Source organism: Giraffa tippelskirchi, chromosome 12 (assembly GCF_054371585.1).
Source record: "Giraffa tippelskirchi isolate mGirTip1 chromosome 12, T2T-mGirTip1v1.2.pri, whole genome shotgun sequence".
Taxonomy (NCBI): Eukaryota; Metazoa; Chordata; class Mammalia; order Artiodactyla; family Giraffidae; genus Giraffa; species Giraffa tippelskirchi.
The window spans coordinates 82,257,047-82,276,759 of record NC_137286.1 but is presented as its reverse complement, the minus strand read 5'-3'; the positions used below and the strand labels follow the sequence as shown (position 1 = coordinate 82,276,759).

Below are 19,713 nucleotides of genomic sequence, written 5' to 3'. Positions count from 1 at the left end.
ATTTACTCCCAGCCCAGGGATTTCTGTCTCCTAGCAACAGCCCTGAATGTTCCGTTCATGCCCTTAACCCTCAGCTTAAATGACTTCTACCTGGGCTTCTCCAGGGTCATTCAGAACAACTTCTTCGGGTGGGAGTCACAGCTAAAATATGCCCCTCTGCTCCCAGATTACATCTCCAGGGATGGCTTTTTGCTGTGAGATGATTTTAATTTTTCCTAACTTGGACCTTCCAGACTTAAGGGGAATTTAAGAGGGACAGGGGAGCCTGAAGGTTCTTTGAGACCTCAATGTTATCTTCCTGATTATATTTGCCAATGATTTTTTTTTCTTTTTTGCACTAACTTTAGTTTGGTATAAATATTTTTGCTTTTTTTTTTTTTTTTAACCCTGAAGACTTGCTGAGATTGCCAACTTTCAGCCTTCTTGGATTATTGGCCTCAGCCAGAAATGGCACTGCTTTAGTGATACTAGATTTTCTTCCCTTTCTGCCCTCAGAGGGACTACATTCAAGAGGAGACTATCCTTTTTAAAAATGAACGTAGCCAAGCCCTTCCAACCTCTGACCTATCGTGTGGCTTTGATAGACACGTGGTCTGAATCCCAAAGTACGAGTCATGGCTTACCAGAAGCTGGGCAAGCATATGGTAAGGATGCAGGGTGATCTCTTGACTTAGCATATAAATAAGTCTCCACGGACCTCCTCCCTGGGTGCCCTCAGCAAATTATCCATTTTAGAGTCTGTTACTGACAATTCCTTTTCTAATACTGGAATCTGCTATGATTGTTTTGGAGACAACAGAAATGACAGCTGCTAATTTTTTTGGACATAAAAGGGAAAGTTGCTGCTACCCTTACATGAAAAGTTCAGTGGGAGATCAGGCATGGCTGGATCTAAGTGCTCAGAGCCGTTTCAGGTTTGTTTGTTTTTTTATGTTGACCTCAAATCCAGGCCAGCAGTCCCAGCCTGGTGGCTCACATCCAGTTTACATTTTAGCAACTTCAGAGGAAAAAGAAGTCCCTTTCTTAGTAACTGTTTCTATAACCCTGGAGCTGATGCTCAATGGCCTTGATTGGTCTGAGTTGGAAAACATGCATTTACCTGAGTCAATCTCTGTAGCTGGGAGGGTGGGATATTTTAATTTGGCTAAATGTGGGTCACGTGGTCATCCTAGCACCAAGGGTAGGGGCATCTATCATACCTTATTCACAGGGACTGATTTAGCAAAGAGGTAGTTTCTCAAAGAAGATTGGATGCTGAGCAGGCAGAAACAATGAATGTCCAATGTGCGCTGATAGGTCAGTATTGAAACTGACTCAAGAAACCAGTTTTGTTACATGTGGTTGCACTGAGTCTTGTACATTATTCAATGTGTGTGTGCATGCTAAGTCACTTCAGTCGTGTCAGACTCTGCGATGCTATGGACTGTAACCCACCAGGCTCCTCTGTTCATGGGATTCTCTAGGGAAGAGTACTGGAGTGGGTTGCCATGCCCCGCTCCAGAGGATCTTCCAGACCGAGGGATTGAACCCACGTCTCTTATGTTTCCTGTTTTTGGCAGGTAGGTTCTTTACCACAGGCACCACCTGGGAAGCCCATATTATTTAATAAGTATTGCTTTTTGCAGAAGTCTTACACAAACTACAAGCTCCAAGGATCTTAAGATCCTTTAGCCAGTCTTCTGGTTTAGAATTCAGATGATATAATGTGATAAGAATTATGCATTCTTGGATGATGGGACCTTCACAACTGTTTCAAAATATTCCTGAGTCCCTCTCATGTGGTCAGCAAGGGATTGAGCAGTGGGACACAAATTTGATGAAGACATCATTACTACCTGGAAGGAATCATAACTAGAGGTAAAAAATATACCTTTAAGTAAATAAATCATAGTGTGATATGCAAGTGTTTATAACAAAGGATTCAGCTGTCTTTTGAAACCCTACAAAATGGTAGGCACTGGGCTTTTTGCTCTTTCCACATTTTACTTAAGTCTCAGGGCAATCCCTCAGAGCAAGCATTCCTCTCTAAGGACATACAGGTTTGTAGAGATTAAGTCTTTTGTATGTGGTCATTCAGCTGGGATGTAGCAGGGGCCATTGGGAACTCTATTTGGGAATATTATATTCCTCAATATTTAGGAGTCAATGCAGGAGTCTCAGGAGATGTGGGTTTGATCCCTGGATCAGGAATATCCCCTGGAGTAGGGAATGGCAACTCACTCCAGTATTCTTGCCTGGAGAATCCCATGGACAGAGAAGTCTGGAAGGCTACAGTCCATGGGGTCACAAAGAGTCAGACACGACTGAAGCGACTTAGCACGATGCACTCTGTGACTAAACTGCCACCACCACGTAGATTGCAGAGGCAGCTAAAGTGGTCTTCTTCTGCTTCCTGTCTCTCTTTAGTTCATTCTGCTACCAGGTGTGTTTTCAGGTAGGCGGAAGTCGTGTACCATATCATATTGCCTTGGTCATTTATTTGGCAAATATTGTGCCCGATCATGGTTTAAAGCTTCTGATGAAACAATCCTTTATTTTTTAACACTTCAAAATTTTTTTTATTTTTAATTGGAAGGTAATTGCTTTACAATATTGTGTTGGTTTCTGCCATACATCAACATGAATCAGCCGTAGGTATACACATGTCCTCTCCCTCTTGAACCCCCCCGCCTTCCCTCCCCATCCCGCCTGTGTAGGTTGTCACGGAGCACTGGGTTTGGGCTCCCTGTGTCATCTGTTTTACATACGGTAATAGATACATTTTATGCTGCTCTCTCACTTCATCCCACCCTCTCCTTTCCCCACTGGGCCCACAAGTCTGTCCTTTGCGCCTGTGTCTCCACTGCTGCCCTACAGATAGGTCCATCAGTGCCATCTTTCTACATTCCATATGTATGCATTAATATATGGTATTTGCTTTTCTCTTTCTGACTCACTTCACTCTGTGTAATAGGCTCTAGGTTCATCCACCTCATTAGAACTGACTCAAATGCATTCCTTTTTATAGATGAGTAACATTCCACTGCGTACATGTACACGGACTCTTGATCCATTCATCTGTAGATGGATATCTAGGCTGCTTCCATGTCCTGGTGATTGTAAATAGTGCTGCAGTGAACATTGGGGTATATGTGTTTCTCTCAATTATGGTTTCCTTAGAGGCTTCCCTGCCTGCCGTGCAGGAGACCAGGGTTCCACCCCTGGGTCGGGAAGATTCTCCGGAGAAAGGAATGACAATCCACTCCAGTATTCTTGCCTGGAGAATCCCACAAAAGAGAAGCCTGGTGGGCTACGGTCCATGGGGTTGCAAAAAGTCAGACGTGACTGAGCAACTAACACACACAGGGTATATGCCCAGTAGCTAGGAATAAAACTACCACTGTATGACAAAACAACTGTTTTCAAGCATTTCACCAGTGTTCAAGAAAAGTAATCATTTAACATGATTTATTGTGCAGTAGTCCCCCTGCCCACATCATCTGTGGCTTCACCTGGCTTCAGTTACCTATGATCAACTGAGGTCTGAACATACTAAACAGAAAATTCCAGAAATAAACACTTCCTAGTTTTTTTTTTTTTTAATTTCTTGCTGTTCTGAGTAGGATAATAAAATCTTGTGCCATTCTGCTCCATCCCACCCAGGACGAGAATCATCCTCTGTCTATTGTATCCTGCCCCTGAGTCATCGAGAAGCCATCGTGTTATCAGATAGACTGTCTGTATCACAGTGCTGTGTTCAGGCAAGCCTTACTTTACTTAATAATGGTTCCAAACTGCCAGAGTAGTGATGCTGGCGATTTGAATATGCCACAACACGCTTTCTTTAGGTGGAAAGGTGAAAGTTGCCCCACTTAATAAGAAAAAAAAATTGTATGCTGAGGTTGCTAACATCTATGGTATTAATAAATTTTGTATCTATAAAATTGTGAAAAAGGAAAAAGAAATTTGTGCTAGTTTTGCTGTTGTGCCTCAAATTGCAAAAGCTATGGCCACAGTGCATGAGAAATGCTTAGTGAGCATGGAAAACGCATTAAATGTGTACAGTAAGATATTTAGATGGGGGAGGAGAAGGAAAGGGAGGCAGAAAGAAATAGCATTCACATAACCTTTATTATGATGTTGTTAAAGTTGTTATATTTTATTAATTATTGCTGTTAATCTCTTACTATGCCTGGTTTAAAAGTTAAACTTTATCATAGATATGTGTGGTTTAGTTGCTGAGTTGTGTCTGACTCTTTGTGACCCCACAGGCTGTCTGTATATCTTTCCTTTTCTCCTTCGCCTTTTGCTTGTCTTCTTTTCATAGCTATTTGTAAGGCCTCCTCAGACAACCATTTTGTGTTTTTGCATTTCTTTTTCTTGCGGATGGCATTGATCACTGCCTCCTGTACAATGTCAGGGACCTCTGTCCTCTATCAGATCTAATCCCTTGAATCTTTTTGTCACTTCCACTGTGTAATCATAAGGGATTTGATTCAGGTCATAACCTGAATGGTCTAGTGGTTTTCCCTACTTTCTTCAATTTCAGTCTGAATTGGGCAATAAGGAGTTCATGATCTGAGCCATGGTCAGCTCCTGGTCTTGTTTTTGCTGACTGTATAGAGCTCCTCCATCCTTGCCTGCAAAGAATATAATCAATCTGATTTCAGTGTTGACCATCTGGTGATGTCCATGTGTAGAGTCTTCTCCTGTGTTGTTGGAAGAGGGTGTTTGCTATGACCAATGTGTTCTGTTGGCAAAACCCTATTAGCCTTTGCCCTGCTTCATTCTGTACTCCAATGCCAAATTTCCCTGCTATTCTAGGTATTTCTTGACTTCCTACTTTTGCATTCCAGTCCCCTATAGTGAAAAGGACATCTTTTTGGGGTGTTAGTTCTAGAAAGTCCTGTAGGTCTTCATAGAACCATTCAACTTCAGCTTCTTCAGCATTACTGGTCGGGGCATAGACTTGGATTACCATGATATTGAATGGTTTGCCTTGGAAGCGAATAGAGATCATTCTGTCATTTTTGTGATTGCATCCAACTATTGTATTTTGGACTCTTTTGTTGAATATGATGGCTACTCCATTTCTTCTAAGGGATTCTTGCCCACAGTACTAGATATAATGGTCATCTGAGTTAAATTCGCCCATTCTAGTCCATTTTAGTTCGCTGATTCCTAAAATGTCGATGTTCACTCTTGCCATCTCCAGTTTGATCACTTCCAATTTGCCTTGATTCATGGACCTAACATTCCAGGTTCCTATGCAATATTGCTCTTTACAGCATTGGACCTTGCTTCTATCACCAGTCCCACCCACAATTGCGTGTTGTTTTTGCTTTGGCTCCATCCCCTCATTCTTTCTGGAATTATTTCTCCACTGATCTCCAGTAGCATATTGGGCACCTACTGACCTGGGGAGTTCATCTTTCAGTGTCCTATCTTTTTGCCTTTTCATACTGTTCATGGGGTTCTCAAGGCAAGAATACTGAAGTGGCTTGCCATTCCCTTCTCCAGTGGACCACATTTTGTCAGAACTCTCCACCATGACGCGTCCATCTTGGGTGGCCCTACACCGCATGGCTCATAGTTTCATTGAGTTGGACAAGGCTGTGGTCCATGTGATCAGATTGGTTAGTTTTCTGTGATTGTGGTTTTCAAAAGGCAAAGGAGATAAGGAAAGATATACTCATTTGAATTCAAAGTTCCAAAGAAGAGCAAGGAGAGATAAGAAAGCCTTCCTCAGTGATCAGTGCAAAGCAATAGAGGAAAACAATAGAATGTGAAAGACTAGAGATCTCTTCAAGAAAATTAGAGATACCAAGGGAACTTTTAATGCAAAGATGGGCACAATAAAGGACAGAAATAATATGGACCTAACAGAAGCAGAAGATATTAAGAAGAGGTGGCAAGAATACACAGAAGAACTGTACAAAAAAGATCTTCACGACCCAGATAATCACGATGGTGTGATCACTCACCTAGAGCCAGACATCCTGGAATGTGAAGTCAAGTGGGTCTTAGGAAGCATCACTACGAACGAAGCTAGTGGAGGTGATGGAATTCCAGTTAAGCTATTTCAAATCCTGAAAGATGATGCTGTGAAAGTCCTGCACTCAATAGGCCAGCAAATTTGGAAAACTCAGCAGTGGCCACAGGACTGGAAAAGGTCAGTTTTCATTCCAATCCCAAGGAAAAGCAATGCCAAAGAATGCTCAAACCACAGCACAATTGCACTCAGCTCACACGCTAGCAAAGTAATGATCAAAATTCCCCAAGCCAGGCTTCAGCAATACGTGAACAATGAAATTCCAGATGTTCAAGCTGGATTTAGAAAAGGCAGAGAAACCAGAGATCAAATTGCCAACATCCGCTGGATCATCAAAAGAGTGAGAGAATTCCAGAAAAACATCTATTTCTGCTTTATTGACTATGCCAAAGCCTTTGACTGTGTGGATCACAACAAACTGTGGAAAATTCTGAAAGAGATGGGCATACCAGACTACCTGACCTGCCTCCTGAGAAATCTGTATGCAGGTCAGGAAGCAACAGTTAGAAATGGACATGGAACACAGTCTGGTTCCAAATCAGGAAAGGAGTATGTCAAGGCTGTATATTGTCACCCTGCTTATATATGCAGAGTACATCATGAGAAATGCTGGGCTGGAGGAAACACAAGCTGGAATCAAGATTGCTGGGAGAAATATCAATAACTTCAGATGTGCATATGACACCACACTTATGGCAGAAAGCAAAGAAGAACTAAAGAGTCTCTTGATGAAAGCGAAAGAAGAGAGTGAAAAAGTTGACTTAAAAGTCAAATTCAGAAAACTAAAATCATAGCATCTGATCCCATCCCTTCATGGCAAATAGATGTGGAAAAGTGACAAATTTTAATTTGGGGGGATCCAAAATCACTGCAGATGATGACTTCAGCCATTAAATTAAAAGATGATGGCTCCTTGGAAGAAAAGTTATGACCAACCTAGACAGCATATTACAAAGCAGAGACATTACTTTACCAACAGAAGTCTGTCTAGTCAAAGCTATGGTTTTTCCAGTAGTCATGTATGGATGTGAGAGTTGGACTATAAAGAAAGCTGAGCGCTGAAGAATTGATGCTTTTGAATTGTGGTATTGGAGGAGACTCTTGAGAGTCCCTTGGACTGCAAGGAGATCCAACCAGTCCATCCTAAAGGAAATCAGTCCCGGGTGTACATTGGAAGGACTGATGCTGAAGGTGAAACTCCAATACTTTGGCCACCTGATGTGAAGAGCTGACTCATTTGAAAAGACCCTGATGCTGGGAAAGATTGAAGGCGAGAGAAGAAGGGGATGACAGAGGATGAGATGGCTGGATGGCATCACCGACTCAATGGACATGTGTTTGAGTAAACTCCAGGAGTTGGTGATGGACAGGGAAGCCTGGCATGCTGCAGTCCATGGGGTCAGAAAGATTTGGACACGACTGAGCAACTGAACTGAACTGAACTGAAGCTGTACGTATAGCAAAAAACTTAGTACTCTCTGTGGTTTCAGGCCTCCAGAGGGGATATTGGAACATACACTCCTTAGGGGGAACTACAGTAATAGAATGCGACACTCCTGTAGCTCAAACAGTGAAGAATCTATCTGCAATGCGGGAGACCAGGGTTCGATCCCTGCATCGGAAAGATCCTCTGGAGGAGGGAATGACAGTCCACTCCAGTATTCTTGCCTGGAGAATCTCATAGACAGAGGAGCCTGATGGGCTACAGTGAGATTGCAAAAAGTTGGACACGAAGGAACAACTGACACACACGGTAATAGATTATATATCATTGTTGATATGTATTCAAGGTTGTTGCTCTTTCCCACAAACTTCAGTGTTTTCTCACTGCTCCTTTAAAAGTGTCTCAACGCTTCAGCTTAGTGTCAAGGTTCTCCTCAGCAGTGCCACCCATTCAAGCTTGTCCTCCTAAAACCATCCACTCCAACCAACTGGTATACTCAGTGCCCACCGAAGGCTTTCGTGCCTGCCTGTCTCTACAGCTCTCCCAGGTTCTCTGTGTCCCTGGTAGTTACGACTGACTGTGATTTTACCTGTCAAGTCTGTGATCTCCTCCTGGTTGCATTTGATATAACTTTCTCCATGTTATCTGGCATTATGTCTTCTCTGAACTCTGATGGTTTATTTTTTAATGTTTAACTATTTTCTTTTCCAGGTGGCTCAGTGGTCAAGAATCTGCCTGCTATGTAGGAGACACAGGTTTGATCCCTGGGTCAGGAAGATACCCTGGAGAAGGAAATGGCAACCCACTCCAGTATTCTTGCCTGGGAAATCCCATGGACAGAGGAGCCTGGTGAGCTACAGTCTATGGGGTAACAAAAGAGTTGTACATGACTTAGCGACTAAACAACAGCAACATTTTCGTCTACAAGACTGTGAGCTTTACTGTGTCACTGATACTTGATCAAATATCTGTTGATAAAGGACCTCAAAGTGTTCTGATTACTGGTGGTCATAGAAAGATTTAGGTAAGAGAGATGAAGTTAAAATAAGACAGATGAAAAGTTGCTTCTCAATCCATATTCTTTCATTCTTCTCTTGTTTTGCAACATTGTTGAGTAGAAGGTGGTTTTCCTTCCTGTAGGGTAGTAAGAACACAAAGTATGGCCCTTGAACCAGTGACCAAAGTCAAGTACCAAAGTCAGTTTCTCTGGCTCATTTGGGGATTAAGGTATCCCTGAACCCAAAAGGTAAACACTTTTTCATTATTCATTGACTTAATCTCCTTCCTGTTGTTGTTGCTTAGTCGCTAAGTCCTGGCGACTTGTGATCCCATGATCTGTGGCCTGCCAGGTTTCTCTGTCCATGGGATTCTCCAGGCAAGAATACTGGAGTGGGTTGTCATTTCCTTCTCCAAGGGATCTTCCTGACCCAGGGATACAACCCTCGTCTCCCACATTGGCAGGCGTATTCTTTACCTCTGAGCCACCAGCGAAGCCCTAGTTTCCTCATAGAACCAGACTAATAAAATAAGCAATTTAAAAACTAGTTTTATCCACTATTTTGAGATTACGTAACTTTGATAATATCGTTATTCACACAATGATCCTACAGGAAACTTTTCTCTAAGTGAAGAGTATGTCATTCGTTCTTATGTTAAGGGGAGTTTGTGATTAGTGTTGCTAGTCCACAGCGTTTGCCTGTGATTTTCTTTAGGTTAAAGTACTTAAAAAGTTGATAAATATCATTTGTTTTTAGGCTACGCTTGAGGACAGTATTTTGGCTGAATTCAGGGCTGAATTATTTTCCCAAAAATCATTTTCCAAAAAGGACCAGCAATTTGCTGATAACTTTTCTTATAAATGACTGTGCAGTTAAGACCTAATAACAAACTGATTATGCAGTGGGGTAACAGGAATGGGAGATAATGAATTTTCTTCTGGGGGCACTTAGAACAGTTACACTCAATCTGGAGGGCTCACACTGCTGAAGAATGACTTTAGTTTTTTCAAGGTATGATTTTAAAAACAGGAAGAAAAAAAAAAAAGCCCAGCTGTTAGGTTGATTTGTTTTCTCTCCAACAGTCTTCATAGCTTCAATTTCTAGAAGTTGCTCCTTGAAGATAGAAACATTGCACTTGATAATGTTTTGCTCATTCGTCTCCAGAATGTTTGTTTAGTTGAGAAATGAAAATGGGTCTCAGTGTAGTACACAGAGTGATTTGTTCTAAATGGCACAAAACCTGTTTCTGGGCCACAGAAGTGTTTGTGCAAGGTTCTATAAAAGCTGATGCTTTTTCTGACGTGCAGACACCTTGATCTAGCCAAATATTCATATTAGGAACTCTCCCCTTAAACATATGTCGTTGGTTTTGTGTAACAGTAAAAGGGAAATGTGCAAAACTGTGCAAAAGCCCAGGCACTAATTTGAATTAGGGGCAGTTTTCCCGTGTTTATGGTGAAAGTGACCTTAGCTTACATGTGTTAGTGTGCAAGGGATACTGGTGTTACCTGTTCAGCCAAAAAGAAAATCTTTTATTAAAATGATTGGAATGCGAACCCTGTTTTACAGGTCTGGTTTCCTGGCATTTGGTGGTGGGGGCGGAACTCCAGCATGTCTGTCTGGTACTTTTGTTTTAGGAACAAAAGTGAACACAGTAGGGGGTCCACCCAAATCCTCCCCCTTCACCCCTTTTCAAACCAAACTGAGCAGGAGAACCGAGTTAAGCTTTACTCACATTTTGGTCTTCCTAGGGTGGCGGTGGCCCCCTTGGTCCCACTGCTTATTTTGATCCACCTTTGCCCCCAGTAGAGATCAAAACTACATTTTATGGGCTTAGAGTCTGGCAATATGCTGGCAAATGGGAAAACAAGCAACATAAAGCAAATTTCTGTCATGATGCTTTTTAATATTGAGACAGATTTTTATCTAACAGAGTCAACAGAATGGAATGTGAGAGTACCATGGAGCTCAAGGCTGTAAACACGGCTTCCGGATGACATATCCCTAGGGGCACAGATCATACAGTTTCTATATTATTCAGCGTGTCACTCTATGGGCACAGAACTGACTTTTGCCTCCGAAAATGTCTCTTTCTTGAAACTCCAGCTGTCCTTCATTCATGAAGCAGTGTTTTAATAAGGTGGTTGTTTACTAGGAAGTGAAGCTAACACTAATAATGAGTCACTGACAATATAGCACATTTCTTATCATAGATGGTCTCCTTGCTGCCAAACAGCTGGAGGAAAAGTGGGGAAAATGCAATCAAGCATTTAAGCATCATAGCTGGATGTTTTCAAACATTAAGTGGCCAGATGTTTAGCATTGTGGAGGTAATGTGTATGATTGCCTGCCTTGTAAAATATTTTATCTGGGTCTTTTGATGTTCGGTAGATAGAGTCATGGACTATTCTTCATTTTCAGGATGCTGAACAGTTTTTCTGATCGTGAATGGCAACAATAATGCTGGAGACTGTTGAGAGCCAGGTCTGGCAGGGACTGTGTGAGAGATTTGGACTGTGGTTAAATGGGTCCCTCTCCTGGCGAAAGTGCATGGAAGCATGTGCCTTTTAAAAGGCATGGGTTGAATCGGTTTTCAGTCTTCCAGTAAGGTGAATCTAGGAATTAAGAAGTTGGGTAAAGAGATCAGGTCCTCTTGTTTTTCTCAAGACCCGAAGGCAGAATAACCAGATGCTTCACTGAAACACCCAGTTCTAAGATAGAAAGCACACTGTCATAATATCATTGAAGATACTGGCTTACAAGAAATCTAGTATCACTAAACTGAAAGGGGGTTGTATCCTTCTTCAGATGAATGCCTCACCTGAATTTTAAAAAGCAAACTTTAAAAAATCTAAAGTACAGTACGATCTTGTTATCTATCCATTATATGTATAATAGTTTACCTCTGCTAATCCCAAACTCCCAGTCCTTCTAGATTCAATATCTCATGATAAACCATAATGGAAAAAATATTTTTAAAAAAGTCTATATGTGTATAACAGTCACTTTATAACAGCAGAGATTGGCACAACACTGTAGACCAACTATACTGCAATAAAAAACAAAATTATAAAAAACTAAACAAAATGAAGCTCTTTTTTCAGAATCTCAGAGTACCCGACAAAAAGCAACCCATGCTCCCTGCTGTACTTCTCTATCGGTTGCTGGTACTTGCAATTAGACTCATTGCCAAATGCTCCACTAAATTAAAACCCCTGGAAATTAATTATCTCATCAAAGGTGGCTCAGTTTCAGAACTGGGTTCATGGATCCTGGTGCTAAGATAAGAGTAACTCCCTCTTAAGAGTGATAGAAAAAAAAAAAGTCATTTACTGACACGTCTCTGCAGGAATCAATAACATTACAGATCATGTATGAGCCAAGAATAGCCTGGGCATATTAATAACTCAGCCTGCTCACCGATTTTATTCAAAATGACTGGTTAAAGAACACTCTGCCTTGATGACAGCTCCATGGCACGAGGAACAATGTCATCATTACCATGTGGGGCTGTTTAGCATTTAGAACACTTCACACATAAAGGGAACCTCACACAGGCCTGTTGTGCTTTAGACAGATGGTTTAATGTTTCTTTAGCCTTCAGCCTATCAGGCCACCCGTGATTTTCTTCAGCCAAGGGCTTTTTAAAAATAATTGGTCTATAGCAATTTTCTAACAAGACTGACTGCAATATATTTCCTTAAATCTTTTTCTTACCCTTAACCATCCCTTACAGTGGTTTGTCATTGAAAAACCTCCCTGACTGACACTGAGTCTTCATGTATAAGCAATTACTGACATAAAAGGAGAGGAAGGGGTGGGAATTTCGCCATTAATGGTTTCTTGGCTGGGGAAAAGCTACTCAGAAATGATTACTTTGGAAAACCGTGCTTTTCTGACTAGACATTGCCCAGTTCTGAAGAAGCTGTTCCCCTACGATCTCTCAATACAGGAAATGGTAACCCAGTATAGACGGATAACCGTGGGTGGCGAAGGACACATATATGCGTTTGTTTCAAAATGGTGAAGCAGAATAGAAACTGTGCCTCTGTCTGATGACTTGCGTGCTCAGGAAGGAATAAAGAGGCTGCGACTCCCCTGCTCGGGCTATCAAAGTGAGACTCCCGCACACTGGCAAAGTTCCGCACTTTTATAGTGTAAACTTGTGCAGGAATCGCAACGACCTACTGCACTGCCCTGGCCGCTGTTCAGCTCCCCAGGCCCTCCTGCGAGCTCTTTCAAGGGAACAAGACCCGGAGGCCAGGAGACTGTGGATTGGCTCCGATGGAGGCTTATTTGCATATTTTTCTCTCTGCAGCCTCCCTGGTAGGGTTCAGAAGAAGCATCCTTGCGCCCAGGGCAGAGAAAAGCGATTACACAGCAGAGAGGGTTTAGTAATCAGAAGTATTTAAGAGGGCAAGTGTCTCCTGACTGTGCGCTTGGGAGGACGGGTGAGGCCCAAGGATGTCTCACTGCAGGCTCAGATTCCCCGCTGACAGTTTACTCAGGGGTAGACTGGAGTCCCTGCTGCTTCTGTAGCTGCTGCTGGTGTCAAGGCATTGAATTGAAACCGTCAATTTCTACACCTGTGAGGAAGAAGTCCCCAGCACCTTCATCAATGTTCTGTCTGATCACGTCCTGTTTAATTCCCAGTGCTAGGTACCGGGCCGGTTCCGCCTGATTAACAGCTCGCTGCGCTAGGGCGACAGGCTGACCGTCGGGGACGCGGGCCTGGACCGAGAGCGGCTGTGCGGCCAGGCCCCTCAGTGCGTGCTGGCCTTCGACATGGTCAGCTTCTCCCAGGAGCAGTTCTGGCTGGTGCACGTGGAGGGGGAGGTGAGGGACATCAATGACCATGCGCCACGCTTCCCCCGGACCCAGATTCCCGTGGAGGTGTCCGAGGGCGCGGCGGTGGGCACGCGCATCCCCCTGGAGGCGCCAGTGGATGAGGACGTGGGCGCCAACGGGCTGCAAAGCGTGCACCTGGCCGAGCCCCACAGCCCCTTCCGCGTGGAGCTGCAGACGCGCGCGGACGGTGCCCAGTGCGCCGACCTGGTGCTGCTGCAAGAGCTGGACCGCGAGAGCCAGGCCACCTACAACCTGGGGCTGGTGGCCCAGGGCGGCAGCCGCCCGCTGCGCTCCGCCACGGCCGCCCTCAGCGTGCGCGTGCTGGACGCGAACGACCACAGCTCGGCCTTCCCGCAGGGCGCCGTGGCCGAGGTGGAGCTGGCGGAGGACGCGCCCGTGGGCTCGCTCCTGCTAGACCTGGACGCGGCGGACCCCGACGAGGGCCCCAACGGCGACGTGGTGTTCGCCTTCGGCGCCAGCACCCCGCCCGAGGCGCGCCGCCTCTTCCGCCTGGACCCGCGCTCCGGCCGCCTCACCCTGGCGGGGCCCGTGGACTATGAGCACCAGGACACTTACGAACTGGACGTGCGGGCGCAGGACCGCGGCCCCGGGCCCCGCGCCGCCACCTGCAAGGTCATCGTGCGCCTCCGCGACGTCAATGACAACGCTCCGGACATCTCCATCACCCCGCTGGCCGCCCCAGGCGCGCCTGCTGCCTCGCCCTTCGCCGCCGCCGCCGCCGCTCTTGGGGGGGGCGGAGGCGACCTGGTCGACCGGGCCTGGGACGCCGGAGGCGGGCGCCGTCTCGCTGGTGCCGGAGGGGGCGGCGCGCGAGAGCCTGGTGGCGCTGGTCAGCACCTCGGACAGGGACTCGGGCGCCAACGGGCAGGTGCGCTGCGCCCTCTAAGGGCACGAGCACTTCCGGCTGCAGCCGGTCTACGCGGGCAGCTACCTGGTGGTGGCCGCGGCGTCCCTGGACCGCGAGCGCATCTCCGAGTACAACCTGACGCTGGTGGCCGAGGACCGCGGCGCGCCCCCGCTGCGCACGGTGCGGCCCTACACGGTGCGCGTGGGCGACGAGAACGACAACGCGCCGCTCTTCACGCGGCCGGTCTACGAGGTGTCACTGCGCGAGAACAACCCCCCCGGGGCCTACTTGGCCACGGTGGCCGCCAAGGACCCGGACCTGGGCCGCAACGGCCAGGTCACCTACCGGCTGCTGGAGGCCGAGGTGGGCTGGGCTGGGGGCGCTGTGGCCACCTACGTCTCGGTGGACCCCGTCACGGGGCGGCTGCGCGCACGACGGAGTTTTAACCTCGAGGAACTGGCCAGGCTGCAGCTAGGGCTGGAAGCGCTGGACGGCGGCTCGGCTGCGGGGCCGGGCCACGGCGGGGCTGCAGGTGGACCAGGACGAGCGCGCGGCCCGCCTGGTGACCCCGCGGCTCGTCGATGGCTCAGCCCTACTGCCTCTGCCCTGGGACGCGTCCCTGGGCTCACTGCCGACCCGACAGCAGGCTAGGGACGCGGACAAAGGCCTTGACGCGCAGCTGACTTACCTCCGGCTCCGCAGCGACGGCGGCCCCGGGGTCGCCGTCGCTGCAGCGCTGGCGGCCCCTGCAGCCCGCCGTCCAGCTGACCGCTGTCGTCGCGGCGCTGGACGAAGGCCGGCTGGCCCCGCGGCGCTCTAGCACGGTGCTGCCGGTACCCGCGCTTCCTGCACCACCTGGCGGACAAATGGTGCTGGTGCCACTGCCGGCGCCGCCGCCGAACCGGGAAGCGGCGCGCAGAGCGGCTCCCTGAGCTCTCCGTGGCCGCGGTCGGGTTTTCGGCCAGCCCCTGCGGCCTTCTCCTGGTGGCCGTGGTCACCGTGACTTGGTCCCGCCCGGGCCGTGGAGGAGGAAGCTTTGGGGGCGCGGCCGGAGCGAGTGCCACGGAGCAGTGAATGGCCAGGCCGCTCCAAGTCGCAGAGGGTCAGGGGCTGTGACTCTGGGGGCTTCGGCCTGAACTGCTTCGTGGAGACACCGCCGCTTTCCGTTTCCTCAGAGGCCCCAGGAGGGCGAGTCTGCAGAAATGTCCCAGTCCGAGGACAGCGGGGTGTCCTTACGCTCCTCACCTCAGGAGGGGAGCACAATCCCGTGGGCTTGGATAGCGCACCCCCAACTCGCTTAGTGCCATCGTTAACCTATAGTGGAACAGTGCCTGATCAGGTTTGGGACTTCAAATGGCTGACTTTTCGGGATTTGTTAATTATTTTCTTTGAGGGGAAAAGTTCTTCACAGATGAGGGCAGGAGGAGGCCAGATGGTCCTGTGTTCCGGGAGACCCATGCCTGTTCCTACTGTTTTGACCCCTGGTAGCTGCCTTGTGAGTCCAGCTTGAGTCCTTTCCTTCAAGGTTTAAGTGGTGTCTTCCTGTAGCAAGTCAGGGCTTCCCTGGTGGCTCAGATGGTAAAGAATTGGCCTGCAGCGCAGGAGACCTGGGTTCGATCCCTGGGTTAGGAAGATCCCCTGGAGAAGGGAATGACTACCCACTCCAGTGGAGAATTCTTTGGACTGAGGAGCCTGGCGGGCAATAGTCTACGGGGTCACAAAGACTCACACAAGACTGAGCGACTAACACGTTCCTTTTCCTGCAGCATTTTAGATGACGGATGCTGCGCTTGCTGTCAGTTCTGATATCTGTGGGTGAAATATTATTAGCTGCTGCTCTCACCCTTCTTTTTAATCAGGGTTCAGTCTCAGGTCCTTTTCACCCCCCATCCTGATGGGGAGAGGATAAATCTGCTGCAAGTTTAAGGTAATTGCAGAATATTTATCATTGTCTCTAATCCATGGGTTTGACGTTTTGTACATTTTTATGGATAACAGAGTAATTCTTTCCTTTTCACTTCCAGGACACATTCAAATCCAGATGAATTTAGTGTCAGAGATAGTGGAAAAGGAGACAGTGAAACAAATGACAGCAGTTCTGATAGCAGTAGCGAGGGCTCCAAGAAAGTGCTTTTTGGAATGATTGCAAAGCAAGAGAGTAAGTTCATACCTGTGACTTTGAAGCTCTTGTTTTCAAAGTCATAACGCTGTATGCTTCAATGAATTGTATAATGAAAGAACCAAACAAAGGGGTCTCTACTGTGCATTCATAGATGGGATGATGCTGATGGCTCAAGGGGTAAAGAATCCGCCTACCAAGGGAAGAGATGTAGGAGATATGGGTTCGATCCCTGGGTCGGGAAGATCCACAGGAGGAGCAAATAGCAACCCACTCCATTATTTTTTCCTGGAAAATTTCATGGACAGAGGAGCCTGGTGGGCTACAGTCCATGCATGGGGTCCCAAAGAGTCAGACATGACTGAGTATGTGCTGGATGGATAGATGCTAAATAGAGCTAGTATTTTAAATCACTGACTAGTAGCTGTTTCTATGTAATAAATACTTTGCAATTACTGATATATTTATTCCCCATAATAAATCCAATGAAGTAGGAAATGGAGGCATAGAAAGTTTAAGTAGCTCACCTAAGTATTGGAGTTAAGATCTGAGACCAGGAATCCTGGCTGTAGGTTTCCTGCCCTTAATCACCCTGCTAAACTCCCTCTATCAATGCAAAGGATTAAAATACTGGAAAAGCAGAATATTGTGCTTATTAATGCTAAAGTAACTTAGTGTCACAGCACTAAGGGTAACTTCCTCCATGTGAGCATTCCAGATAAGAACAAGATATGAATAGGTAAATTTTGTATAGGCCAGTTTGTCCTTTACTGGGAACATATGGGAATGGAGTATTTTTTTTTTAATATTTCCTTTTTAATTTTATTTATTCATTTTTGGAGCTTTGCTTTGGTTAGAGAATTCTTCACCAACACAACCTGATGCTGTTCAGTCCATCTCCTGTAGTGTTTAGGTCAAAATCTCTGTAACGATGTCTGGTTCTGGAATGGTAGCTTCTGTAGGGAGAGGCATAGTCAGTTTTGAGGTGTTTCATATTAGTCTCCACAAAAATGGGCCTTAGATGTTTTTAGTCCCTCAAAGTACATACTGCACTCTTGAAGATGAGTCCCGATGGTGTGTCCTATTGATTCAAGTGCCTCTTCACCATCATGGATATTTTTACCCACCCTACGGCTAGTTCCTTCAGCTTTTTTTTTAAAACATGACATGGCATTTAAAAATATCTGCATCCTGGTCCCCTTCTGAATATTCTCTAGTTTGTATGTATCTTTCCTAAAATGAGGCACTTAGAGTTGAACACAGAACCAGCTATACTCCTGACCTCCAAATTCACATACCTACTTGCTTCCTCCTCATTCATTTCCATTTGCCACATGCTTTAAACTGAACTCTTGATTTCAAACATGTTCTTCCTCTAGTGTTTGTATCTCAGGAAATGGCATGTCTATTCACTTAGTTGCTTGCTCTGGTCAAAACCCTTGGTGTCATTCTTGATTTGCATCTTCCCACACACAAGTTCCAATCTAGCAGCAAATCCTTTTGGAATCACTTTGAAACTATATTGTCAACCAAAGGCCTTCTTAGTATCTTCATTGTTGCTGCCCTACCTAGGGCACTAACATTTCTTGCTTGGATGACTGCAGTAGTCTCCAGACTGGCCTCTCTGCCTCCACGCTTGCCCTCTTACAGACTGCTCTCCCTACAGAAACGAGAGTGATTCTCTTACTTCACGAATCAGATAGTGTTAATCGACTCTCCAAAGATTTCTCACTTGTCTAAAATTCCTATCATGGTTTCTCATTATGACTGCTGGGTCACAAACTAGCCCCAAATGTGGCAGTTTACAAGAGTCATTTTATTAGGCTTACGGATTCTCCGGGCTGTTTTGGACAGGACATAGTTTGTGTCTGCTCCAGTGTCTGAGGGCTTAGCTGAGAAGTTGTGATGGCTGTGAGCTGGAATCATCTGAAGGCATATGTGTCTGGTGTGTGATTGCTGAGGAAGGCTTTCTTATCTCTCCTTGTTAGTCTTTGGAACTCTGCATTCAATTGGGTATATCTTTCCTTTTCTCCTTTGCTTTTCTCTTCTTGTCTTTTCACAGCTATTTGTAAGGCCTCCTCAGACAGCCATTTTGCTTTTTTGCATTTCTTTTTCTTGGGGATAGTCTTGATTCCTGTCTCCTGTACAATGTCACAAATGTCTGTCCATAGTTCATCAGGCACTCTGTCTGTCAGATCTAGTTCCTTAAATCTATTTCTCACTTCCACTGTATAGTCATAAGGGATTTGATTTAGATCATACCTGAATGGTCTAGTTGTTTTCCCTACTTTCTTCAATTTAAGTCTGAATTTGGCAATAAGGAGTTCATGATCTGAGCCACAGTCAGCTCCCGGTCTTGTTTTTGCTGACTGTATAGAGCTTCTCCATCTTTGGTTGCAAAGAATATAATCAATCTGATTTTGGTGTTGGCCATCTGGTGATGTCCATGTGTAGAGTCTTCTCTTGTGTTGTTGGAAGAGAGTGTTTGCTATGACCAGTGCTTTCTCTTGGCAGAACTCTATTAGCCTTTGCCCTGCTTCATTCTGTACTCCAAGGCCAAATTTGCCTGTTACTCCAGGTATTTCTTGACTTCCTATTTTGCATTCGAGTCCCCTATAACAAAAAGGACATCTTTTTTGGGTGCTAGTTCTAGAAGGTCTTGTAGGTCTTCATAGAACTGTTCAACTTCAGCTTCTTCAGTGTTACTGGTCGGGGCATAGACTTGGATTACTGTGATATTGAATGGTTTGCTTTGGAAATGAACAGAGATCATTCTGTCGTTTCTGAGATTGCATCCAAGTAATTTCACATTTCAATTACTGCATTTCAAACTCTTTTGTTGACAATGAGGGCTACTCCATTTCTTCTAAGGGACTCTTGCCCACAGTAGTAGATATAATGTTCATCTGAGTTAAATTGCCCCATTCCAGTCCATCTTAGTTCACTGATTTCTAAAATATCGATGTTCACTCTTGCCATCTCCTGTTTGACCACTTCCAGTTTGCCTTGATTTGTGGACCTAACATTCCAGATTCCTATGCAATATTGCTCTTTACAGCATTAGACCTTGCTTCAATCACTAGTCCCACCCACAACTGGGTGTTGTTTTTGCTTTGGCTCCATCCCCTCATTCTTTCTGGAATTATTTTTCCACTCATCTCCAGTAGCATATTGGGCACCTACTGACCTGGGGAGTTCATCTTTCAGTATCCTATCTTTTTGCCTTTTCATACTGTTCATGGGGTTCTCAAGGCAAGAATACTGAAGTGGTTTGCCATTCCCTTCTCCAGTGGACCACATTCTGTCAGACCCGTCCCCGCACAGCATGGCTTAGTTTCATTGAGTTAGACAAGGCTGTCAAAGAATAGCAAGGACAGATAAGAAAGCCTTCCTCAGTGATCAATG

The 19,713-nt window shown here is 45.8% G+C and overlaps 1 long non-coding RNA gene across 1 annotated transcript in view; it reads left to right on the top strand.

Annotated features, from left to right (window-relative positions):
* Positions 1-54: 54 nt before the first annotated feature.
* LOC145528574 (uncharacterized) overlaps positions 55-19,713 on the top strand; it is a 38,496-nt gene continuing 18,837 nt past the window's right edge. Inside the window, exons 1-3 of the long non-coding RNA XR_014070520.1 lie at positions 55-194; positions 496-644; positions 1,464-1,559. This is a non-coding gene — a long non-coding RNA (uncharacterized LOC145528574). The remainder of the gene's footprint in view (positions 195-495; positions 645-1,463; positions 1,560-19,713) is intronic.